The sequence below is a fragment of the Protopterus annectens genome, chromosome 2.part2 (genome assembly GCF_019279795.1).
Source record: "Protopterus annectens isolate FY-2018-M chromosome 2.part2, PAN1.0, whole genome shotgun sequence".
Lineage (NCBI taxonomy): Eukaryota > Metazoa > Chordata > Ceratodontiformes > Protopteridae > Protopterus > Protopterus annectens.
In genome coordinates this window covers 857195855-857223379 of record NC_056730.1, presented here as the reverse complement: position 1 = coordinate 857223379, position 27525 = coordinate 857195855, and positions in this window count along the sequence as shown.

The window sequence follows — 27525 nt, the reverse complement described above, 5'->3', positions numbered from 1 at the left end:
ACTATGGCTGGGAAGAGGGTGGGGAAATGGAGGTCTCATGCTGTGTGACTTTGAGAATCGAGTTTTCATCCAGTGGACTGTCATCATTGTCACCTCACAATGCCACTGGCTGCAGTGCCCAACATCTGTGTCTTCTAATGGTATTCTGAACCAGGATGCAGTGTAGGCAGCCATCCGGTATAGGTATGCACCCACAGTGCTGGGCACAATTCTATGCACCCTCCCTGGCAGTTCATTTAGGTGATAAAGTCACCATCTCCTCCACTGCTTATGCAGGGAACCACAGGCCTATTCTCTGGGACAGAACTATGTGAGAGACATGCTAGTGCAGGGGTAGTAGAGAGGGTGCTGCCAGGTCATGCATCAGACATGCTGGGCAGCGGTGCTGTAGCTGGTAGAGTGGGGACAGGAGGATTCAGTGGGACAGGCCTACCCTGCTGTGCTCTTGAGAATAAAAATGAAAAAAAAGAGAGAAGATAAGGGTTGGGGTGAGAAAAAAAGGAAGAACATTAGTAACTTCATATGTGACATACAAAGTATCGATAAAATTATTTGACTCTTTTCTGTTACCTTTAATTTTAAGACTACAAACTCCTTACAAATGTCTCCATTACTTTTAAGATTATGCAGTTCATAACAGGGGTACACTGTAGTACAGATTGCAGCCAGGAATCCTTGATGTGTGCATATATTGCACATACATGTGCTCCAATTATACTGCTTATAGTTTACAGCAGGCTATTTGTGCCACTGGTGTAGAGGTCTGATGTTATATTGCAATAATGATGAAAACCTAACAGCATTGTATATTTGGGAAGTGTGGCTTTTAAACCCACAACAGCTATCTACTCTATGATACTGTACTGTTATTTTGTCATACAGACTACTGCATGCATACTTTCCTTTTACAGTTTAGAGATGCATGCGCACTGTTATTTGAGAATGTGGAACTGTTGCTTTGTGCGACAGACTAAGGCATGCATACTTTCTTTTACAGTTAAGATATGTATGATCAGTTTGATACAACTGTATTAAATACCATCTAAGCCATCCTTAACTTTTAATGCTACCAAATGGTTTGGGTGCGCAATTAGTTTTATAAGGGCCCTAGTGGTTGTTAGCCTAGTAACAACCTATGAATCCATGTCCTCAGTCTGGGTGATGCATATCATTTGGGATATGCTAAGTCTCTACAGTTAAGATGAATAATAAAAGATATTTTGTGATCAAGATCCTGTAATTTGCAGGCTAAAAGATGTGACAGAAATGATTGCTTCAAGGAAGCTACATCTCTGTTCAATGAGATTATGCTGCTTAAAGAATATCACTGCCATTTGTGTTAAATATTGTAGGCCTGGGATCTGAAAACCCATAATACAACCAAAACCCTCTGGTGGTCCTTCTAAATCATTCTATGCAATCCTAATAGAAATTAACTACTTTTCCTGCCACTCTAGTCACCATTTGCTTTCAAAATTAGATAGTTTAATTTTAGCTGGTAGTAGTTGTAATACCTAATGAAAACTAATATATAGGTGACCATATTTCTACCTCTAGCCAGTATCCTCACATTATGAGTATTCATACATTTGAATTGTATGGCCTGCCATAAACTGGCTAAAGTGGATTTATGCTGCCATAACTCTTAGATATAGATCAGTTATGTTACATCAAATTTCCACAGACTTCTCACTCTTGTTTATTGTTATCGATTTGTCTTGGTAAAGCATTGCAACACAATTTCATTTGTTGCACTAATTATAAATCAGAAATCACTCTGCACAATAATTTCAGCTTTGATGTCTCCAAAGCAGTGGGCAATCACTGTGCTTTTAGTATCCATTTCTGAAATCTGTATAAGTGTTTTAACAAATTTTTGTTGATTTCTTAGAATGATTCATTTTTATCTAATTAAATTCTCATCCTTTTTCTTGTGATGTTATAATGTATATCATGCACTTATTATTTGATAAAGCAAAAGAGCCTGCACTGAATATTATTAAAATAAACTGTGGTTTGCACATATAATGATGATTTTAGGTGAGAAGAAACAGTCAATGACCACTACATCATATATCTCACATGTTTCTTAACAGGGAAATATATAGTTATCACTTCTATGTCTGAATCAGTAATTTCAACAGAAATGTTTATATAAGTGATCACACTTTATGAGCTACATAAGCTCAACTCACCTTTTATTGCAGCATAGTATCACAAATCAGTTCACAAAATAGATCAAATTAGATACACACAAATAATAGAAAGCCTCACCTTAATCAAGCTAGAATCATCAAAGCCATCACAGTATGCTGGAGGCCTCATGTTTGAGCCCCAAATTAGAATTAATACTATCCTTTATCTTCTATGTTTCATAAAATGAATGTAATTCTAACAAGCTAATGGTTACATAGCAAGTATAACAACTGTTTATACTAGTCAGTGTAAAAATTAAACAAAGGCTAATATTCCTTACAAGTTTACTTTCAAATATCCTCCTTAACTAATATAAAACAAAAGGCTGCAAGAAATTAGATGATCAAAATCATTGTACAACCTTTATCAGTTTTAAATATGTGCAGTTCGTAATACATACACATATTAAAAATTATCAGTAACAAGTTTTAAAATGTAAATATTGGAGAGCAAGAAATTATCTTTAACATTCCACAAATACAGTTTATTTAGAGATGTTAGTTGGAGCATTAGGATGCATCACTTCATATCTGAAGACCTACAGCTGATACTAAACATTTGAGCTTATGTTCAATATTAGAAAAATTGAAATTGCACATGTTAAACTGTTTAAAATGAATGGCAACTATAGTGTCTATAACAGTTTTTAATTTGATAAATGTTAGTTCATGCATACTGTTAAAGGGTCTTTGTCTTTCGCACACAACTCAGCTGAGATGTATACCAAAAGCTGAGATGTAGACCCAAACTTACATATTCCATTCTCTTGGTGCCAATGTACCCTGGGAAACCCATTATTTGTCAATGTCTATGGGAAACCTGTTATTTGTCAATATCTGCTTGATCACCTCTCAGAATACTGTTACTGAAAGGTTGTCAGCTTATTATAGTCACTGTTAGACTCAGGGAAGAGTGAGAAGGTCAGTGTTGTGGTTTTATTACTTCCTCCCTCTTCTCCAAGTTTGAATGACCTCACAGTTAGTATATATTTATAGTTCTGGCTGGTGGGAGGCCTGCTTCATATCAGGGATTCAGTAGGCGCTGTCTCCTACATTCCTAACATTTTATCTCTTTTTTTCAGTCAGTTAACTATGCCTTGCTAAATGATATGCTTGATTATATTTACATAATTGCTTTTATTTCTTTACACCAACTCTGTATAGCTAAGTTTATCAAATGTGCATTATTAACTTCATAAATAGCATTAGAACAGTAGTTTCTTCTTATTATGATTAAGTGGCTAACTTTATCGGTGGTGGGAGCTACAATGAGGTAAATAGCTGAAGATTGTACTTGGTAAAAATAGCTCGAAATGAATAATTACATCAACAGGACAACTTAGTTTCAGAAGGATGAATGTCATAATTTTTATTGTTCTAATTAGTAAAATGCACATAACACAAGCATAGTCAAGAAATGCAAAAGAAGAAGATGCCAGACTGCTAGAAGCACTGAACATTAGCTCTGCTTATAACATTTTTATTCTGACAGGAAATTTAATCTAATTTTTGGAAATACTAATCCAAAAGTATATCAGAGGATTTGTGAATCTTCTTCTGGCTTTTCTCAGTTAAGGATCACCTGTCTGCTCATGACTGGCAGTGGAATTTTACAGTGTCAAGTTGCCAGCCCAGCACCAAACTTTCCACAGAAGGCACACACACATGTCAATTTAAAGTGTCCAATCCACCTACAGCATGTCTTTGGGAGGAAACCAGAGCACCCAGAGAAAACCCACATGACCACAGGGAGGACATGCAGACTCCACACAGAAGGCACCCCACCTGAGGATTGAACCGAAGAACCTCTTGCTGTGAGATGGCAATGCTAACTGCTGCACCACCGTGGCCACCCTATCAGAGGATTTGTGAATATAGGTCCTTTATTATTTTTCAAAAATTAGTACTAAAACATATGTTTTTATTATTTTTTCCTCTCAAGAAGTTTTTCCTCAAGAAATCCAAGTATGAGTAACTCAAGGGACTCTCATCAGGACAGTGTTGTAAAGAAGGAGGTGAAAACATTAATAACTACTATTCAAAAACTATCTATAAAAATGGACAAACTAGAGAAAAATAGATACTATTAAATAAGATTGTAGTAAAGAGTTGGATATTCGTAGTGAAATGGCTAAAAAGCATTCTGAACAAATTGCTTCTATCGAGGAATCTGTAACAGATATGGATGGCAGACTGATGGAATGTGAAAGTCAAATGAGTTTCTTTTGAAACAGAATGCAAAAATAACAGAAAAGCTGGAAGACCTAGAAAGTAGGTCACGGAGAAACAACATTAGAATCTATGGAGTACCAGAAAAGGAAGAGGGAACTGATATGATATACATTCTTAATAACTAACTTCCAACAGCACTAAATCTTCCTAAAGCCTTTTCCTTCGGTATAGAGAGGGCTCACTGGTCTCTAGCAAAACCTACTTCAACAACAGTTTCTCCTAACCCCAGATCCATCATTATTAGATTTTTGTCCTGCCAATTTAAGGATTTGGTTTTGAAGTCTGCGTGGAATAATTCTCCCATCAAGATAAAGGACAAACTCATTTGTTTTGACAATGACTATACCTCTTCTGTCAAATCTAGAAGGAAAGAATGTGTTCCCTTGAAAAGTTAACATCAAAGCACAAATTCTTTTTCCCTCCAGGATAGAAATATTTTTACCAGAAGGTGAGAAGATCCTTAACTCTTTGTCAGAAGCTTTGGACTTTATTCACAAGAAAAAAATACTAACTGATATAGAGGACATGGAATGATCTACACAGAGTCTGAAAATACATGCAACTAAGAACACTTGGACTGTCAAAGAAAGTGCAAATAAAAAATTAAAAGACAAATAGGATTGTTATCAAATAATATTAAATACTTTCTTGCAGAACTCTTTACTTAATGTTTTATTGGAATATATACACAAAGCAAAGGCAATGGGCCAAATTCAGGAAGCCTCCGTGTAAGAGTTATAACTCTTACACGGAGGCTGCAGTTAAACTGTGTGATGTCAGCATGTCATGCATATGCATGAGGTGCATGAGGCATGCTGAATCACACTAGTAACTCTTACACGGTCCGTGTAAGAGAGTAGGGGGCGTGTCTGTAGGCTAAGCCCTGCAAGCGGACACGCCCCCCGAAGACTAGAATGGCTGAAAGTAAACAGCCACGAGAGAGGCCATGGAAATGTGAATAAACACACTACACAACACATGCCCCGATAGACCATCACTGTATAAAGTGAAGAGATGTTATAAAATTAAATTAAAACCTTTTTTTTTTTAAACCCCGTAAATGTTTGCTACTGTGTGCGCCCGTAGCGCGGGTGTGCTACTAGCGCAATCACAGTTAGCAGTCAGTGGAAAAGGATATAAGAACTAAATATGCAAAGTAAGCCAAGAAGTAATAGCTTAGCGGTAGAGTTGCCGGCCTAAGAGTAGGCAGGCAGGGTTCGAGCCCCCACAACAACCTTTTTTTTTTTGTAAATAAGCACGAAAAAGCCCCCTGACAGTATTGTACAAATGTAAATGTATTCCCTTTTGTAAAATGGAATGAAATGGAGCATATATTCCAAAGTAACACAATAATAAAAATAGTCAGAAATGTACTGATAGCTAAGCTGCTGTGAGACGGAGTGCCCGTAGCTGAGTAGTGTTTAAAAAGCTGCAAACTGCATGCCCATTGCTAAGCACCAGTTTAATAGGCTGAAACCGTTTGCAACTAGCTGTGCTTAGCTGAACATGTGTGTCACTAGCCAATTAAGGTTTATCCCAGCGCACACCGTTTGCGCGCCGCTCCCACAAGCTAACTGCCAGTGCGCATGCGTTACCTCCGCACAAACGAGCGCAGACCTGGTTTTAAATGCTTAAAAGTGCTTTTGGCATGTTTGATTGACAGGTCCTCAACTCATTTCTGTCAGGAAAATCAAAAGTCAGTTGCCAGAGTCGAACCCAGGATACCATGCACTAGAGTCAAGGTACTTCACCACTAAGCCATGACAGCAATACCATGAAATGCAGAAATAGCATATATATGGGATAAAATCCAGAATGGAGCATGAGAAAGCATTTTCAGTGAAGTAGATACAATTCCAAAATGGCCAATCAGAGAAATGTGGGAAAAGCGGCATATATAAGCCCCATAGGCGGGAATACACAGCAGAAACGATTGTAGAACACAGCTGCAGTCAGAATGAGTGGAGTAGGTGAGGGACGTTGCTTTCGAGCACAGCGTTGGGGCGTTGAGGAGTCCAGATACATGGTCTGGCTCCTTGTCCATCATCACGAGGCCCAACTCATGCAGGGCCAGGTCTCATGGGGAGCATATAGGGCAGAGGCATGGGACCAGTTGGCTCGTGATCTGACCAGTGCTACTGGCATTCCACGCACTGGTGAGCAGGTCCATCACCACCATGCGGACCTGAAGCGACGCAAGCAAGACCAGTTGACCGAATGGATCCAGGAGGCCCCGGATATGCCCAACGCCCCACTACTGAGTAAGTCACATTTTACTTATGTATGTAAGGATTTCAACTAGCTGATACCATGGAGATGTGTAGTCCAATATTACTTCTTTCAGATTACAGCTGCAGGTGTCCGCCTATGAATCGCGAGATGCATGCCCGTAGGCTGGTGCGGATGCGCCACCATGCAGGTTAGTAACCCCACCCAGTACTTGTAAATAAATATTATACTGTAGCATGTATCAGAACACTGCAGTGTATTGATTAAAAGTAATATAATGTGCAAGCAAGATTTGAAAGTCTGCAGGTATGGCTGCAACAAGTTCATCAGTATGCAAGTGTAACTGGAAATATAATTGATAGAATTAAACAGTGCTGTAATACAGATGTCCCACCATTAATTAAATATAGTGTAACCTGCAGTAGTCTCAAGAGTACAGCTTCAGAATCTGAGGTAGTCACATGTGAGATATATCCCCTGTTGAAATGCTGAATCATGACAGAAGTGAGGCTGTTGGAAAGTGTTTGAATCACCACTAGTCTAACATGTGAACAAAGCCTAGAAGTAGCAACCTGAACTGTGAAGTTGCAGGATGTGTGAGAGTGACAGAAAGGGTCATGTATGAATAAATAAAGTAGTAATAACCCCTGAATATATTAGCCCCAGTGTGTTTCTACAGAACTAAATGCATGTGGGAAGTACAACTTAATATCCCAAACTGATTTCAGTGTGTCAGAATCTGGAATGTCTAGGCCAAATGCTGTATATGGTGATCACAGTAAACAATTTGCAGATAGAATGAATGATTATCTGACAGACTAAACAGCCATAGTTGTCCCCTGTCCTGTCATCAAAGTGTAGCAGGATGATGTATCTGATCAAATTCAAAATAAGTAGGATAGTGATGTATTTGTAACAGGTGTAGCTTGACAGTCAAATAAAATTTATTTTGAAACATCAGCCTCAACTTAATTGTGTACCTATTACAAATGTAAATCAATGTGTAACATATGAATGTGTCATCACTTTCTATCTCCGCCCAACCCTATAATTCCATATAACAACACCCACTAAATAATGGTATGTGAACATTTCATTAATCATGGACATTTGTCCGTTTCAAAAATATATGCATGTCTGTTCGTGCATGTGCCCTGTTCATACCTGCAAATCTGATGGCCTGTTGCCATTAATCAACCCTGCATGTTGTTTGACTGTGTATTTCTGTTCAAATAATGCATGTGATATTGATATGCCCCTTGTTCAATGGTGTTAATATCTGGGTGTTTGTTTGATGGGAATAACAATGCATGCTGTTACAACTAATCTGAATGGAATACAATGCCACTAACCCAAACTAACATAACTACTCACAAACCTAGAACGCTTGGGAAGGCAGGTCCCAGCGGACCCACCTCTCCCACCTCAGCTGGTGACTGCACCTGGCACTAGTGCCCAGGCTGGACCCTCCGTGGCCCTGTGCCACCTTCGGGTGGAAGCGCTGCAGGGATGGGGCCTGTCCCCTCTGCAAGTGTGGCCGGAGGGGTTCGCCCACTCACCCTCCGCCGTGTCCGGTCTGTGGTGCGAAGGGAGATCCAAGACTCTTCTTGGGCCCCACGCCAGCTTGAGGCTCGTGTGGCACAGCTAACGGCCCCGGCCGCTGCCCCGCCTACACAGCCCCAGCACAGCCCCATCCTGGGCTGTGAAGGAACAGTGGCAACTGCCTATGGGTGGGGATATCAGTTCCACTCTTGCCATCTGTGGGCTCATGCATCTTGGAAATCCCAACCTCCGTCCCCGCCAATCGTGTAGCCCCCACGTGTCATACACCGCCCCTGTATGCGTCTTGTCTGTCTTGTCTGTTAACCTACCCAACCTACCTCCCCAGCTATACCGACTTCCTTCACCTGACATACCACTCTCACCTGAAAAAAAGGGCACTCTGTACCCACAAAAAATTACGCCCCATACATAGCTGTCCATGTCGCACACATGTCTGCTTGACATTGAAACAGTTAATTACAATTGGCTCTACAACAAATATTAATGTTGTCCTGACACCTCTCTCAGGGGTGAAAGGTTTCCAATGTCTCACCAAAATACATGGAAATGCACAGCTGTTGCTGCCAAAGACATGGGCATCTATGGGCCTTACCTACATCCCTCCTGCAAATCCCACGCTTGTTTCCCTACTGTCTTACCCTCTTTGTGACCCCTTTTCACCACTTTCCTGTCACCCCTTTTTCTTTCAAAGAAATTAGCTGGTGTGCTTGTGTTAGCGGAGCTCACCGCCAGTGCAAGATGCGTGAGCTCCCCGCAAACGAGCGCAGACCTGGTTTTAAGTGCTTAAAAGTGCCTTTATGGCACTTTGATTGACAGGTCCTGTACTCATTTTGAAAGTCTGGAAAGAAAATAAATACCCACTGTCAGTCTCGAACCCAGGACCTTGGTAACATTAGTCTGTATGACCTACCACTAAGCCATGCCTGCTTTACAAGAACACAGTGCTAAAATAAATATAACATGTAATAGTAGGAATCAGTATAAAGGCAATATAGGAGATGTACTATCCAAAGCATGTCAGGTAGAGTTTTAATGGCCAAATTACTGGATTCCCATACTAGTTCAGTGTGAACAGAAACAGCCCTGCTACCTGTTAGCTTGTACATAATAACGTAAGGTAATGTACATATGTGAAGGTATGTATATCTACACATACATATATATAAATATATATTAATACATATGAAATATAGTTGTAGGTCTCAGTAGCCATACACACTCACTACAGGAAACAGTGAACATAATTGCAGCAACCTGAATCTGCAACACAGCCTGACCCCTGTGTGACCTACTTACCCTTCTAACTGCTTAAAGGTGGCCTCAGCACTTTGATTGACAGGTCCTGTACTCAGTTTGAAAGTTTGCAAAGAAAAATTCCCACTGTCAGTCTCAACCCAGGACCTTGGTAACATTAGTCTGTATGACCTACCACTAAGCCATGCCTGCTTCACAAGAACACAGTGCTAAAATAAATATAACATGTAATAGTAGGAATCAGTATAAAGGCAATATAGGAGATGTACTATCCAAAGCATGTCAGGTAGAGTTTTAATGGCCAAATTACTGGATTCCCATACTAGTTCAGTGTGAACAGAAACAGCCCTGCTACCTGTTAGCTTGTACATAGTAACGTAAGGTAATGTACATATGTGAAGGTATGTATATCTACACATACATATATATAAATATATATTAATACATATGAAATATAGTTGTAGGTCTCAGTAGCCATACACACTCACTACAGGAAACAGTGAAGATATATGCAGCAACCAGAATCTGCAACACAGCCTGGCTCCTGTGAGACCTACTAACCCTTTAACTGCTTAAAGGTGCCTCCAGCACTTTGATTGATAGGCCCTATACTCAACTCAAAAGCAGAATATGAGCATACTAGTAGGCCCTACCACAAGACCATTGTAACACTAGTCTGTATGACCTACCACTAAGCCATGACTCTCATACAGGAATATAGTGCTAAATAAGTGGAACATGTAATAGTAGGAATGAAGATAAAGGCAATATAGTATGTCTACTACCCAAAGCATGTCATGCAGACTTTTATAGTCCCAATTACTGGATTCCCATACTAGTGTAGTGTTAACAGAAACAGCCCTGCTAATTGTTAGCTTGTACCCAATAATGTCAGCTAATGTACATATATGAAAGTATGTATATGTACACAGATATATATATATATTTATATAGCAATACATATGACATATAGTTGTAGGTGTCAGTATGCATACACACTCACTACAGGGAACAGGCAAGATAAATGCAGCAACCTGAATCTACAACACAGCATGAAGCATGGGAGATGTACTAACCTTCACACTCACAAAACACTGTCAACAGCATACCAGCATGGTCCACGCCCTACAATCTGAAAGGGCAACGCCTATCTCACATACCCTTTTATAGCAGTGTCCTGAAATCACAGTGAGACATGCAATCAGTACACACCCAGCTGCATGCAATTAGCAAATGCTGCCTTACAATTGGTGCAGAGGCCATCACATGGACCTATGCAGATACCTACAAAAGCATTGAGTACCCACACTACACTCACGCAATACATTCATTGCACAAACACTACGGAGAAAGAGAGAGAGAGAGAGACAGAGAAAACAACCAAACAAATATTAGGACTGCCAGCAGCAAAAGCAGCAGCAAGCAGCAAGCAGCAAGCAGCAAGCAGCACCACTGGCACAGCAACAGCTGCCACAAACACAGGTAATGCAAAGTAGCAGGTTAATCCTGTGTATACTGTGACACCTCCAAATGTATCATAGTTCACTATCTATAGGTATGTCCATGAGATAGGTTGTGTGTACATAGTCATGAAATATAAACATATGTAATATTGTTGTACATGTGGGCCATAACTAACACTTCCATAGCTTAGAACACAAGGCCAGTTGTGCATATGATGCAGTAGTTCCCAGGGTCAGTAGAGGTTCCTCCTCATTGGTGTGGGACCACTGTGTATGTATGGCACTGTTCAGGTACATATCCTGTAGTATGGCCAGGGATTAATATCAGTCTGTCATGTGGTGCTATGTCCTCCAGGGGTGAATGTAGCACACATCCAGGGATACCATTTCGTAACAGTGATGATATGTGTTCTGCAATGATGAGGGTGGCTCTCACCTGGACATGTGAGAGGATAGGGAGGTTACAGTCATCTGGGATAACTAATAACACGTGTGTAGGACAATGGGGGGTACCTGCACCTAAACTGTCTGCAACAATGTTGCCAATATCTGTGCATTTGGTGAATGTGAAGCATCTTAACACTGCAGACAACAGATGCCTTCCCGTCATGTGAATCTGCCCTGTGCTGCAGTAGCCTCCTACTATTGTTATACAATATGCCTGTATCTGTAGTCCACTGGACAGGATTAATAAGTGGTGTGCAGTTGTTCTGGGTTAGATATCTGTGTGCACAGTACATGCAGTATGTGGGATGTCTGTGGTAAGCATATGCAAAGGTGCTGGCGGTGTGTGTTGTGGCTTCCACTGGCCCAGTGGGCTGCATGGATAGCATCACTGTCATAACTACTGAATAACTGTGTAATTACATGCATACATAGCAAGGTAGTGTACTGTGCTTGTGGTGTTGTTCGGATATGTATATCCAGGCTGAGTAATGTGTGTCCACATCACAGGGTTGGATGGCAGCACACATCCAGTATGTATGGATGAACACCCAGAATGTGTCAGACGTGTCACCTGTGCAGAAGTATCTGGCCATTACCTGTGCATCCCCCACAACACACACACATGCAACATATGGCAGAAGTACTATAGCAGTACACACATGTTCATAGGTTCATACTAGGCTATCTGCCCGAGGGCATTTACAAGCCTAGCCCATCGCTTTGTGGCTTACGCCACCCCTTTAGTATGGGGAACTATACCCATTATTTTGCTGTGCCTCTGTCGAAAGCAGTGACACTGAGGTAATCCCTGGGGTATATCTGCGATCTCCCATCCATTGGTCAAGATTTCTCTTGAACAAGGCCAGCGAGGTGCTCTGCCTCACATATACCGGGATTTTGTTCCACAGCATAGGGAGTCTTTGGGTGATGAATCTATCCCTCCAGCACGTCCTATTAATAGCCGTGTCGAGGTTTAAGTCTCCCGCCCTTGTGGCTCTGATGGATCTAGATTTTTTGAGGTGAAGCATATTCATCAAATCTGGGTTTGACATGGCCTTGTATGTTAGGCAAAGGTCACCTCTGAGCAAGCGGTAAGCGACTGAATAGAACATACATGGACATGCTGGAGGGGCATATTCCTAACCGAGAGGCTCCCTTCACTCTGTAATGAGCTCGAACAGTTGAGAATGAACAGTTCATAGGTTCATACTAGGCTATTTGCCCTAGGGCATTGGTAAGCCTAGTAGAATGTGTTTGTCTTTGCCACCCAATTACAAGTTATGCTGCTATGCCCTTGTCCGACTTTAGTATACTGTGCCTCTGTCTAACAGTGACATAGAAGTGATACCTGGGGTACAACTATGATCTCCATCCACTCATCCAGATTCCTATGGAAGAGAGTCAATGAGGGACTCTGCCTAACCAGTAGTGTGAGCTCATTACAGAGTGAAGGGAGCCTCTCGGTTAGGAATATGCCCTCCAGCATGTCCATGTATGTCAGTGCTGTGGTCCAGCTCTCCTGAGCATGTGGCTGTATGGGTCTCTGATTGCCTGAGGTGCATCACGCTCATTACTGCTAGGTAGGACATGGCTGTATATGGCACGCACAGATTGCCTCTGAACAGGCAGTATGCCACTGAGTCCAGCTGGATTCACTTTACCTGGGCAGCATATGACATCTGTGTGAGCCATTGCATCCCCTTGATGATGTACTGTTGTCCTGTACCAGTTGCTGTAGGTGTCTGGTTAGGTACATCCCAAAAGGTGCATTGTACGCAATTATAGGCCTGATGATGGATGAGTAAAGAGGCACAATGACCTCCCCTGCCATACATGTGAATCAGTCATGATTAGCTGGGCTATATAACATGTCTGTCAATCCACGGTGGCCATGTGGTAGACAAATGACAGACCGCTACCATGTTTCTTCCCCAGGTCCCCAACCACGCCTTCTGTACTCAATGGCCTAACACCTATGTTGTACTGTGCCACCAATGTGGAGGCGTGGGAATCTGCATTGAATACTGATACTCCCCCCCCTTGTTCAAGTGTTGGGGCCGACAAGAATGGTAACAGCTATAACGTGGTAGTACTGGTGTGCTCCTGTGAAACCTGAAACAGGTTCATGTTACTGCACAGATATCGATGTCCAGAATGCTAGGTAGGGTTTTGAGTGCGTGCATCCTTGGGTCTAGACGTCCAGTGTTGAGTAGCATCACTCTTACTTCCTCATCCTTTGTGATACAAATGGATGTGGGTTTGCCTTATGAGCCTTGCCTATTACAGGCACTATGGGTGTAGCAGGAGGCTCCGCCAAATGTCAATAGGACTGTGGTGACAGGTGCAAGCTGTCCCTAGCAAAGCATACCACCCCAAGATGGCAGGCATTGGCACACCTGTGAATGACACCAGTATGTCAGTCAATTGTTGGAAGGGATCATCGTGCCTTGATATTGTGGCATCGCTCTAGGTGAGGGTAGGATGCTACTCAAGGTCAGGGTCAAACTGTCTCGGGCTACGTGCTCAGAGAGCTCTGTAATGTCTCATGTCATGTAGTCCAGGGAGGAATGTGTCAGGCCATTCACAGCAGCATGGACATTGACTGAGTCATACCTGTACCTGCCTTGGGGTTACCTGAGTGTTTGTGTTATGTGGCAGGTCATAGTGCCTGACAGGCTGCACACCGTGACCCTCACCTCGTTAAGCCTGGTGAACGTGATGTGAGTGTGCCTGATGATAGAGGCACCTAGTACAGGTGTATGAGGTGTGTTGTTAACTGTTAATGGCTGTGAGTGTTCAGCACATTGGCTTTGTGTGATATGTGTTGCACATGTTCGCTTATGTGGTAGTGGTTGCCTGGATGTCTGCTTAGGAGGTCTCTGCTGCATAGGCAGAGCTGTGGTCTGAGCCTACAAGTATGATCATGTGTGATCATGTGTTAGGTCCGCTGTTGTGGTAGGTCTACGTGAGACTGGAAGTGTAGTGAGTGATCCCCTTTGCCACCTGACTGGTTATGGCGGTATTGAGTAGACAGAGCCTAGCCTCCAGTCTGGTATATGGTTGCATCACTCACATGAGTTTGAATTTGTTGTTAGGAGGAGGGGGTTGTCTGTGTACATGCATCTGTTCTAACATTGTCTCTGAAGTACCACACTCACCAGCTGGACTGGGGAGGGAACTGACAACTGACCTCTGGACATGCTAGAATACTATTGTGAACTCTGTAATCACTAATGATTGAAAACAAGGTCCAGTGGGGAGTGAGGGTGTACTGACATTACCTACAACTGCTGACTGATATAAAAGTGTCAGTGAGCAAATGCCAGGTAACCTAAGTGCAATGTGTCACAATTAAGTAAATGCAACAATGACAAGCAGTCACTTGCTGTCATGTGTAACATGGAAGTACGTACAGTAAGCAATGCAGATATCAGTAGTGAGTCACAGATGTGTTGAGAAGATGTGTACTATGTGGAAGTAGCATACCAGTGAAATAACAAGCTAACAGATAACAAGCATATAAACAAAGGTAGATCCAGGAGGCCTGATGTAGTGTTTGCTACAACAAACAAGGTGTAGCAATGTCAGTAAGATACAGCTCAGATATGCAGGCACTATAAACCTGAAACCAGATGTCCCCAGCTATGAATGGCAGAGTACAGCCTATTGTCACACACGAGTGCAGACCACAAACCTCGTTAATGTTAAATAACTGGCCTGAAGGCCAACTGCCCATACCAGAAGTAATACACTTGTACACTGGGCCCACAATCAGCAGTTCCCAACTTCAATGGATGAAAGATATGTGTCCTGCCACCACAGTGCTTGCCACCAACCTCCCTAATGTAAAACAACCGGTCTGAAGGCCAAGTACTTAGTACAAATGACATAGAATGATAGCTACACTGTAATCAGGTTTTAACCAAGCAGTAATAAGTAGAAGTTAACACTCCCTGTATAGAATGTGTACCATGTATTGTTGAGATACTATGCTGATAACCTGTTTGTGTACCTTTCCAGATAGACATGGCACCAAAAAGGAATCCTGCCTACTCTGCTGCAGAGGATGACGTGATCCACCAGAGCCTGGTGCGTGACTATGCCATCCTGTTCTCACGCACCACCCAGAATCAGCAGGAGAGGTCTGCACTGTGGCAAAACCTCGTTAGCAGGATAAATGATGTTGGCATGCATGATAGGACATATGAGCAGGTGAGACATCACTGCAGTGATTTGATAAGAAATGTCCGCCAGCAGATATCCGCAGGCAACAGGTTGCCACAGGTGGGGGGGTGGCCACACATCCCCCCCTCACCAGACAGGAGGGGCTACTGCTAAGTGTTGTGGATCCAGCCCCAGAACAACAGCAACAATCATGCATCCTGATGGAGGTTGGATCCACACAGCAGCAAGACAGCGAGCCTGCAGGTAAGATGCCATATTCATTTATTGTTATTACTTTTACATTTGTTGACCCAGATAGTCTAGCTGGATATAAGTTCATTTTCAGTAGAGGCCTGTGGAGAAAAGCTCCACACATAACGTAATAAAGGCAGACAGACAAGTTGTTAATACAGACAGCCAACATAATAGAATTGTACACCAGCCTGTTAATTAAATCAACATACATGTAAGGAAGTCAAACAGTTTAGAGTCATACACAATGTACCGTTGGTTTCAAAGCAATCCTACCTAAAGCATAATGGTTATGCAATAAGGCAAAAGCCATATACATAATAGTTAGGGCTCAGAAGGGTAGAGAAGTAGAAGGAGTATGACAGATACAATGATATGGAAGAGGCAGGAGTCAAGAAGGGAAGTGAGGAAAAGAAGGAAGACAGTCAAGAGGAGGTGGGAGGGATGGGAGAAGTAGGTCAGAGCATAGAAGGACATCAAGGTGAAAGAAACAGGGTAGAAGCTAGTTTCTATGCACAATGAGGGGTTAAAGGTGAAGAGAGGGTAGGGAGAGGGACGTTAGCCTGACTCCAAGAAGAACAAAGCCAGTGGTTTTGGAAGTACAGTTTGAGTTGACGCTTGAAGAGAGGTAAGGGTGAGATTAGAGTTAACTCCTGGTATGTACATATGACTGTTCTGTACGCTGTTACTTCATGCACGCATAAGGTGTGCATGTGGTATGTATCTGTCATCATGATATATATACAGACATGATGTGCAGCTGATGTGTATAAGGGAACTAGTGTACTACTGTACTGTATCATGTGCAAAACGAATGGCACACATGTGCCCACTGACATTACTCTCTTCACACTTCCAGGTCCCTCCCATCTAGCAATGAGGCAGGCCATACATGCTGGTGAGTCTTTTAACATTATCTGTAAAACAATTTATAAAACTAGGAAGAGTAGTGTAACTCTGTAGTAGACATGCTGGTGACTGTGTTCACAATAACTGTAATTGACAGGTAGTAAATTGAGTAGTGTAACACGGTACTGATGTGTGTGTTTACTGTGGGTGTGCATGTGTGCAAGTGTGCCTGTGCCCAAGTGTGCATGTGTGTTAGTGTCCATGAGTGCATGTGTCCATTTCTGAATGTGTGCATTAGTATTGAAGTGCATCTCTTTCAAATATGTATTGAGACTGTAATCTGTGTTCCATGTTTTCCTCCCGTAGGTTCTGGTGCTGCTCTGGTGACCTGCAGCAGGGAACCTGAATCTTGTGCCCCAGGTACTGATGATGATGAAATGTCTGTAATGGTGCAGGAAGGTGTGTCTGGGTCCGCCATTGGTCAGCCAATTGACAGTACACAGCTTTCAACCCCGCCAATGCGCACACTGATCCTGGCGCTACATCCTTTGTCACCATTGTCCCTAGGTGATGGACAGTCAGCAGTGGGCATAGATCAGGGTAATGTGGTACCTGTGGTACATGCATCCCCACAAGGCAGCCATGAGCAGGGGCCTCCAATGGTACCACGCAGACAGTCGCCCATGGGTTCTCGTGGGGGCATCCGTGGCCGTACTGCCTCTGGCCGACGTGCCCAAGGAGGTATGTCAACCTCCACTATGTTTAGAACTGTCATGCAGGCACAGGCACGTATGGAAAGGTACACCAGACAGGGTCTGAGGGAGCTGAGAGCATGTCGCATAGCCATGACAGACGGCATGCGTGATGTTGCAAATGCTATCCGTAACTTCACAGATGTCGTTGACAGACGTTGTGGGGGCATAGAACAGCTGCTCCACAACCAGATGTCCATGGGCCAGGGCGATGGTGTGCGCTTGCGACGGCGACACGGCCGTATGCCAGCAAGAGCACCAGCTGGCAGTGGCCGCGGACGACAACAGGCCCACTCGCGCCTCAAGTGCCAGCACCAGCCCCAGCAATGCTGGGTCTGTGCTGTCATCCAGACGCCCCAGGAGACCACGTGCACGTGGCTCTGGACAGTCCCAACAGGGAACTGTGTCCAGTCAACACACCCCTGCTTCCGATGACAGTACCCAGTCTGGGTTAGTACCGATACGGCCCGTAGCACCCCTGCCAGGCACAGGTACCGTGTCCGTGCCCACAGACACTGATCTGGATGACCTGACAGGTGCAGTCTGTGGCTGTCCACAAAACCCTGTACATGGCAGCCATTATGTGGGACTGTGTGCGTGCTTACACACATGCAGAAACCTAACACCTAGGGCAAACACATACACACACACACTGCACCAACAACGGTCCACCCTGTACTGCTGCCCCTCACAAACACACATACACACACATGTCAATTGGTGTTACCAGTGGCCGGCTTGGGCATACCTAACCCACACCCTGTGCATATGATGACACTGTGCCACCTCCTGCATACTACAACATCGGTGCAGGTAAAGGTAAACACGTTGTTGATGCACAGGGTGACTACATAGATGTGTATAAGTAGTAACATGTTGGTAACTGTTGACTGTTGCAGTATAATTGTGTGTATATCCCAGCAGTCCTGCTGCAGTAACTGTATGAATGTCCTCAATTGTTATCTGCACCCATACTACTTAACAAAGTGTACCAGCTGCACACCATCACATGCTAACATTGACTATGGCAATGCGCATCTTGTGCTGTTATGTAGATTCAGCTACATGTATCTGTTCTGTCACACATGCATTTATACACACCCTGCTACCCACACACATGCACACGCCACCTGCCATTCCCATTATTTATCACCCTACATGAGTAGCTGTTGATACATGACAGGTACACATTTCAGAAGTGCACTATGTTGTTTACTACTGGCATCCCCTTCTCTACCTGTACTCACAGGGTGCAGGCAACCTCATCAGTTGAAAGATGTAATGTGCATCAGGTACTGTAGTACCCTGATTGCCACATCAAACATGTTTCCCATACGGAAATGCACACACAGACACATCCCACATCCACACACTTGCCACATTCAGGCTTCAGAACACTATCTAGGTATATTCGGTACATGTGCGTGTTACAGTAGCATGTAACACTATACTGAGTACTGGCAGTTAGTTGTCTGTTGTCATGTTGTCTGTATAGAATAAAAGAATTGTTTGATTATCCTACTCCGCTTTTGGACATTACTTGAAGAAGTGTTACCTTACATGTGTTATCAGTACCACCACCTTCTGTTTTGTAGTTTTGTTTGTATAGGGTGCTATCAACATCACTGCTTGTTAAGGGTAATGACCACCCTGCAGTGCATAGCCCCATGTGGCAAAAAGCCACATCCCACCCCATCATTGTGCACACACACTAACCCCACCAACAGTAAAACACATACTTTCCATTTGCAAGATTCAAACCCATACCTAACTGTGCAATGACAGTAGAAACAGACACATTAGCAGAGTGTGCTATTTGCAGTAGTTGGAGAAATCTTTACTAATGCTGTACTTAGAGGGTGCTGACATCATCTGTGTGTAGGAGGAGGGATGTGCACCCTGTAGTGTGTTCTCCCAGTTGGCAAAAGGCAGTTAACCCTCCCAGCATAGTGCACACACATAAACCACACTCATACTAACACACATACATTCCCTTTGCAGGATTCAAACCCCTACCTAACTACGTTATGACACTGAAGAAAGACGCATTAGCAGAGCACGCTATGCAAATTACTGGAGGACTTTACTACAGGTGATATAGTTATACAGTCCTGACATCATCAGTGTTTCAAAAGGGGATCTGCATCCTGTACGATACTGTCACAGTTGCTAATAGGGACATTTCCCACACACACACATCGATGTGTTGGAGGTTTGCATATGTGGGGGATCCAGAACTCCAGTGTGATTAGTATATGGTTTGATTGCAACAATGAGGGATATACTCCCAGTGGTGAGCAGTTTGTACTCATGTTTGTAAAGATCAGCTCTAGTATATCTGCCCCTCTTGTGGGAAGGTTGGTTACCTGTTCCATAGCCAAAGAATGTCTGATCAATGGGAACCTTAGAGCTTGGGTATTGTGGCTTGTGTAATGTTCACAGTCTATGTTTGGGTAGCTGGCATCACCCAGTATGATGGTGTTTGCAGAGTAATCTAAACTCTCCTGTGTCAGCATGAAGGCTGTGTGGGAGTCCTGAGTTTGAGAGGGTGCTGTAAGAGCTCCTCTGTGTCTCTTTCCATGTGGTCCAGGGAGGTACGCCTCAGGTTGTTTGCACCAGCATGGACAATGTCTGCCTCATAGCTGTACTTGCTGTGGAGTGACCTGTGTGCCTGTGTTATGTGGCACATTCTATCACCCAACAGGTAGCTGACTGTGACCCTCACCTTGCTCTGTCTGGAGGGCGGCACGCCTGTCAACAGCTCATGTCAAGCAAGTGCACACCCCTCATAAATGATGTGGAAACCTTCAAAGGCCCAAGGCCTGTTGAAAATATGGACCAGACTGCAGATACCTGTATAGAGGCATTCTGTGGACACATTCAGGAATGCATGGATCATGAAGCCACATATGAAAGCATGACCCAATTCTCCAAAGGCAGATGTCCTGGGCGCCGGACACCAGCCATAAACACACTATACAATAGAAGGATGACGCCACTACATGATACAACAACCTCCCAAAATGTGAAGGCACCACTGATGAGTATTGGAAGACAACTACAGGCACCCATATGATTGTCTAAGGCCATCTTTGAGAGAGGATTCCACAAGCCACTGAGGATAATCACAAGGCTGCCTGTAGTTATGTTAGTAACCTGGGTGGTACTACCCAGATATGCTCAGAGGTAATCCAATATGTCACACAAAATATAAAACACACAGACATTGCCATCATCCTAGTGGACAGGTTCAATGCTGCCTTCTCTCCCCACCACACCAAAAGGGCAAATATGTCTCGCAGCACAGTGCTTCCCCTGACATCACAGATGCTCAGGTAAGAGATGCCCTTCCCAAAGCAATAAACACTGCATCAATGGGACCAGACAGTGTCCCAGGCTGTGTCCTACATGAACCACAAGAAGAGCTACACCCAGACATAACACCACTGTTCAATCCCAGCCTTAATACACGATATGTGGCCAGAGAGTGGCATACAGCAACAGTGGTCCTTCAACATTCAGGTGGTGCCGCCACGGATCCTGGACACTACCGCCCCATATGTCTGACTAGCTTTGTCTGCAAAGCTATGGCAAGGATCATCATGAACCTCACATATCTAGATATTGTGGACCTACAGACATGTCACCATACACAGTTTGGCTTTGTCAATGGCAAATCCTGCCTATCAAACCTGTTTGATTTCTTTGAAACAGTCACCAAGGCCACTGTCAAGGGGTAGGAGGTCCACACAGCCTACCTGGACCTTGCATAAGCCTTGGATACAATACCCCACTTGTGCATTCTAGGAAGCTCACCAGTGTACATATTAACCCCTATGTCACTATGGGTATTGCACAGTGGCTCAAGGGCAGAACACACATGGTAGAATTGCTGGAGCCATGTCAGCCTCCAACCTGGTACAAGTGGTGTCCCACAAGGCACAGCCCTAGGAGCTGTCATGTTCATTATATATTTGTCATAGGTACAGGCCAACATGGAAGTACTGTGGCTCAGCAAGTCGCAGGTGACTGCACACCCAACACCATAATCAACTCACCAGCTAACACACGCATCCTCCAAAAGGGACTCTTGCAAACACACGACTTGTGCCACAGCCATGGCCTCAACGTGAATGACAGAAAGAGTATAGTCATCCCCTTTGTCAAACACTAAGTGACCACAACGCACCACATATGTGTTAATCCAGTAAGTGCAGACCAAGGAATTATGGACCTTGGGGTACGAGGTTGATAGCATTCTACCATTTGACAACAACATGGACAAAGTGGTTAGGTAAGCATGTTATATGGGCCACATCATCATGGGATCCACATGTAGGCCAGGGAGGACATTGTGCCCCTTTACTCATCCCTCATCATGCCCATAATTGACTATGATGAACCTGTCGGCATGCACCTTACCAGACACCTGCAGCAACTGGAGCTACCACATATGTACCTCGACAAGGGGATCAAAGTGCTCAAACAGATGCCACATACTGACTGGTTAAAGTAGCAGCAGCTCTACTCAGTGACATACTGCCTCTTCATAGGCAATCTGTGCCTGACATAGAAGGCCAGGTCATACCCTCACTTAATGGCCATGCTGCATCTCAGAATATCCAGATCCCACCAGGATACACGCTGGAAATACTTGAACCTCAGGAGTGATATACATAGGACATGGTGGAGGGGCACATTCACAACTCAGAGGCTCCCTTCATTCCTGATTATTATCCCAATAGAGGTTAGGCAGACTGACTCAGTGACTATCTTCAAGAGCGATATTAATGACTGGATGTGACATTGTAGGGTTACCCTGGGTATCACTTATGTGTCACTGTGAGAAAGAGGCACAGTATACTAACCTTGGAAAAGGGCATAGCAAGACAGATTCACAATGCATGTTGAAAGGCACACACATTCTGGCTAGGTGGATACATGCCCTGGGCAGATATCCCTGTACGAACCTATGGACCTATGTCTCTTTTTCACCATTGGCCCTATGTGCTGTCAATCACCAATGTAATCTCAATACTCCGTTAGCATGTGCAAAGGTCAGTTGTCAGTCACCTCTATGGTACAGTTGTGGAATATGTGTGTCATGTAGTAATGTCACAGCTGCCACATGTACACAGTCAACCCTATCCCCTACCCATTGATGTACATCACATGTATGAGATGGAAACACATGGCCAAACTGTAACAACAACATACAAGTCAGTCAGATGCATGGACACATATGACTCAGTCATTGTCCATGCCACCACAGCTGATGTGGGATGTCGCCACTGGGATACATGATAGGGAACATGGAAGGGATCACTGAGCAAGTGACACAGGCTGGTAGACCCCTGACCTTGGTTGGCATCAGACCCTCACCAGGGATTCTGACAAATTACTGAATGCTAATGAATAAGTGTAGCTACAACACCCTAGCTGAATGGTTCTTAGCATGCAGTCACTGCATTGCTATGGAATACTGTCTTACCACTCCCACAACAGGTGAGAACATGCAGCTCCTGTACATCAACAACATGTAGACTTTATGCCCCAGACCAGGTGTGCATCCTCACTACTAGGCTGATAGCATCTACATCTCACACTGTATATACACATCCCACATGCAGCATCTGCACAGAAGACCACGGTCATAATGTTACCCTGTGCAAATACCATGTATTCACATGTGGCAGGCATCACACATGGTAACTATTGAAAGTCACAGGTACATATGTGTATTTGGCACACACATACATCATGTGTTCATTGCCATAACCGTGTAATCAATGTCATGCATTATTGTGAGGGACAACCCACACACATGGGCATTCTGTGTGTGCACAACACACATGGCATGTCTGTAATCAAAAGCCATACATAATTGTGATATCGCTTAGAAAGGGGTATGTGCATCCTGTAGTGTGTTTTCCCAGTTGCCAAAAGTATATCAATCATACACACTTACCCCCCTTCATACACACTTGCCACCTGCTGGATTCAACCCCCTACCTAACTATATTATGACACAAGAGACGGACGCATTAGCACAGCGCTATTCGCATTACTGGGGATTTCCTTTCCCCTGATATACTTATAGGGTGCTGACATCATCAGAGTTTAGAAAGTGGAATGATCATCCTGTGGTGTGTTTTCCCAGTTGCCAAAAGGGATAATTCTTTCATACACACTTACCCCTTTCACACACACTTGCCACCTGCTGGATTCAAACCCCTACCTAACTATGTTATGACACTAGAGACGGACGATTAGCACAGCGCGCTATTCGCATTACTGGGGATTTCCTTTCCCCTGATATACTTATAGGGTGCTGACATCATCAGAGTTTAGAAAGTGGAATGATCATCCTGTGGTGTGTTTTCCCAGTTGCCAAAAGGGATGTTTCTTTCATACACACTTACCCCCTTCACACACACTTGCCACCTGCTGGATTCAAACCCCTACCTAACTATGTTATGACACTAGAGACGGACGATTAGCACAGCGCTATTCGCATTACTGGGGATTCCTTTCGCCTGATATACTTATAGGGTGCTGACATCATCAGAGTTTAGAAAGTGGAATGATCATCCTGTGGTGTGTTTTCCCAGTTGCCAAAAGGGATGTTTCTTTCATACACACTTACCCCCTTCACACACACTTGCCACCTGCTGGATTCAAACCCCTACCTAACTATGTTATGACACTACAGACGGACGATTAGCACGGCACGCTATTCGGATTACTGAGAGAATCCTTTTCTCCAATATACTTATAGGGTGCTTACATGATCAGTGTCTAGAAAGGGGATGAGCATCCTCTGGTGTGTTTTCACATTTGCTAGGGGTAACATTTGGACCAAGTGTGTGAGCATGCCCAGTTCAGCCTTCCCATGGCATGTTGTGTGAAAGATGTCTCATTTATCTAAGTGTGTGAGCATGCCCAGTGTGGGCTTTACATATGTTGAACTCTGCAGCCCATCACATTTGTGGATGAGTGTGACCTTCAACAAATACCTCCAGTTTATGGTTGTGTGTTCTGTGCCATGTTGTGTAGTTACTGTCCAAATGCTTTTGTGTGAACAAAACAGGGAGTATACTGTGCCTGCAGGTTTTGCATGGGATACTTTGCACACAATTGTCAACATCCGCTCATACTGACCTAACACTGTAGCACTGTCTAGTGTAGTGTTTCAGTACTTTCACTGTGGTGGTCAGTATCCTGGGCTTTAGTCCTATCACTGCTTTACATTTCCATAGTGTGCACAACAGCCTGGTTAGGGTCCAGTTGTGCACATCTGCACAAAGGCAGTGCCTCTACAGACCCTGTTAATTGCTGCCCCATAAGCTTAACAAGTGTAGTCTGCAAATCTATGGAGAGGATCATAATTGAGCTCATAAACAAAGATATAGGGGACATGCAGACATTGTACCCATCCCATTTTGGCTTGGTCAGGGGCAGATCATGCCTTTTGTACTGGGTTGACATCTTCAAATTGGTCACTTAGGCCATTGTTGGGGAAAGGCAGTCCATACAGCCTACCTTGGCCTTGCAAACACTTTCAACACAATACCCCACTCAGGTATTGTGGAAAACCCTAACAACTGAAATGTAAACCCATATGTCACAAGATGGGTTGCAAACTGGCTTAAGGACGGGACCCACAGGGTTAGAGTTGCTGGCACTATGTTAGACTCCAGGCTGGTCACAGGTGGTGTCACACAGGGCTCAGTCCTTGGCCCCATTGTTTGTCATGTACTTCCCAGAAGTACAGGCCAACATGGGAGGACTTTGGATGACAATGTTAGCAGATGACTGCACACTGGGCACCATAGTGGACAGTGCATCACACACAGATATCCTTCAGAAGGGACTCACAGTAACTGATAGCTGGTGCCAGGGCCATGGCCTGAAGTCAAAGTGCACAACATGTGTAGACATACCCTTCAGGAAAAGCAAGGTGACCCCAAGCTACCATATAGGTGGCAATCCTCTAAGCACAGAGGAGGTTATCATGGACCTGGGGACCCAGGTTGACAGTCGCCATTCTTCTGAGACTCACATTGCTAAAGTGGCTAGGAAGACCTTCTACATTGCCCACCTGATCAGGATGGGATTCACATCCAGATCTAGTGGGTCATTGTTCCCCTGTACTCTTCACTTATCAGACCGGTGATCGAGTCGAATGCCCTATTCTGGCTGTATCTCACCCAACATCTGCAGCAATTGGAGACACCCTGACTGTCCCCCACCTAAAGGATCAAGGAACCCCAACAGCTGTCATATGCTGCCAGATTGAAGACACTCACACTCTATTCACTCACATACCGCCTGCTTAGAGGTGACATGTGCCTGACATGCGAGGCCATGTCCAAACAGAGATTAATGGACATGCTCCACCTCAGACTCAGAAGATCCACCTGAACCACTAGTGCAGGTGACTTACACCTTAGCAGGGATGTATGTTGGACATGTTGGAGGGATGGAGTTATCACCGGAGACTCCCTATGCTGTGGAATACAATCCTGGTCCATTTGAGGCAGAGCACCTTGCTGGCTGTGTTCAAGAGGTATCTTGACCTAATGCTAGTCGGAGAATGTGTTTGTCCATCAACACATTGTGTTTAGTTTGCCATGTCATATGTCTTGTTTAGTATACTGTGCCTCTGTCTACCTGTGACATAACATTGATACCCAGGGTAAACCTCCCATCTCCCATCCACTCATTAGGATTCCTGTTGAGGGGACTCAACCAGTGTCTCTATGGACAACCTGTACTGGTAGTTTACTCATGTGTGGGGTGGCTTCTGTGTTTTGGATAATGCAGTACAGCCTGTCCTATATATGTCAGTGCTGGGGTTCAGGTCCCTCATGTGCATAGCTCCCTGCCATTCAGATTGTACAAGGTGCAGCATGTGCATTGATTCCAGCTTGGACATGGCTTTCTACATCAGGCACAGCTTGCATCTGGGTGGACAGCATGGCAGTGTGTGGAGCTGCACTCTGTTTAATCAGACTACACATTACATGTGTTCCAGCTCTGTCATACTCCTGGTGAGGTACTGTTGTGGACTTTACAGGTGCTGGATGTGTGTGCATGAGGTACACCCACAGGGGCTGTTGTGGTCATTTCTAATGCTGATGAAAGATAACTGCAGAACCAGAATGACCTCCCTTAGCTAGATGTCAGACAGCATGGACCATACAATCATTAACTGAAAACAGGACCCTCTCCACAAAGGGAAAGTGTCCTGTCTGGTGGACCCCAGCCATAAACAAACTGTATGACAGATGAGGGTTACTAATGCAAGACAGAGCTACATCTCCAAAAGGGAAGACAGCTGTGATCAGCACTAGTAGAAAGCTACATTATCTCATAAAGACATGCAAGGTCAACTTGGGGACATAAATCACCAAAGACAATGAAGGTAACCACACTGCTTTCTTCAGTTATGTCAGACACCTGGTTGTGAACCCTCGGATATGCTCAGAGTTGGTACACAACAACATATATTCCAGTGACCTGACAGATATTGGCAACATTCCGGACAGCTTCAGTGCGATTTACCCTCCATCACCCCCAAAACAAGATAGTTATCACTGCTGTATGTAACCTCACTGTCATCTTGGATGTCCATGTGAGAGCCACACTCAGCAAAGACAAGTACACAGCATCCATGGGACCTGCTGGTATCTCCAGTTGCATGCTATGTGAACTCCAGAAGGGCTGGACCCATATATACAACTGCTATTTAACCTTAGTCTTGCTACAGGATATGTACCTGAACACTGGCATACGGCAACAGTGGTCCCACTCCACAAAGGAGATGCCTCCACAGACCATGGCAACTACCACCACACAAGCTTAACCAGCCTTGTCTGCAAAGATATGGGAGGAGTCATGGAGCTCTTACACAGACACATTACTGACCCACGGACCCTTGTTCCCACCTAGTTCAGCTTTGTACAGGGCAGATCCTGCCTTTGCACCTTTGCACCTGAAAAGTACCTACCATGAAGATCAGGGTTCTTCAACACATGTCATATGCTTCCAGAATAGAGGAAGTCCAGCTTTGTTCAGTGTCATACCGCATACTTACAGGTGACCTATGCCTGACATACAAGA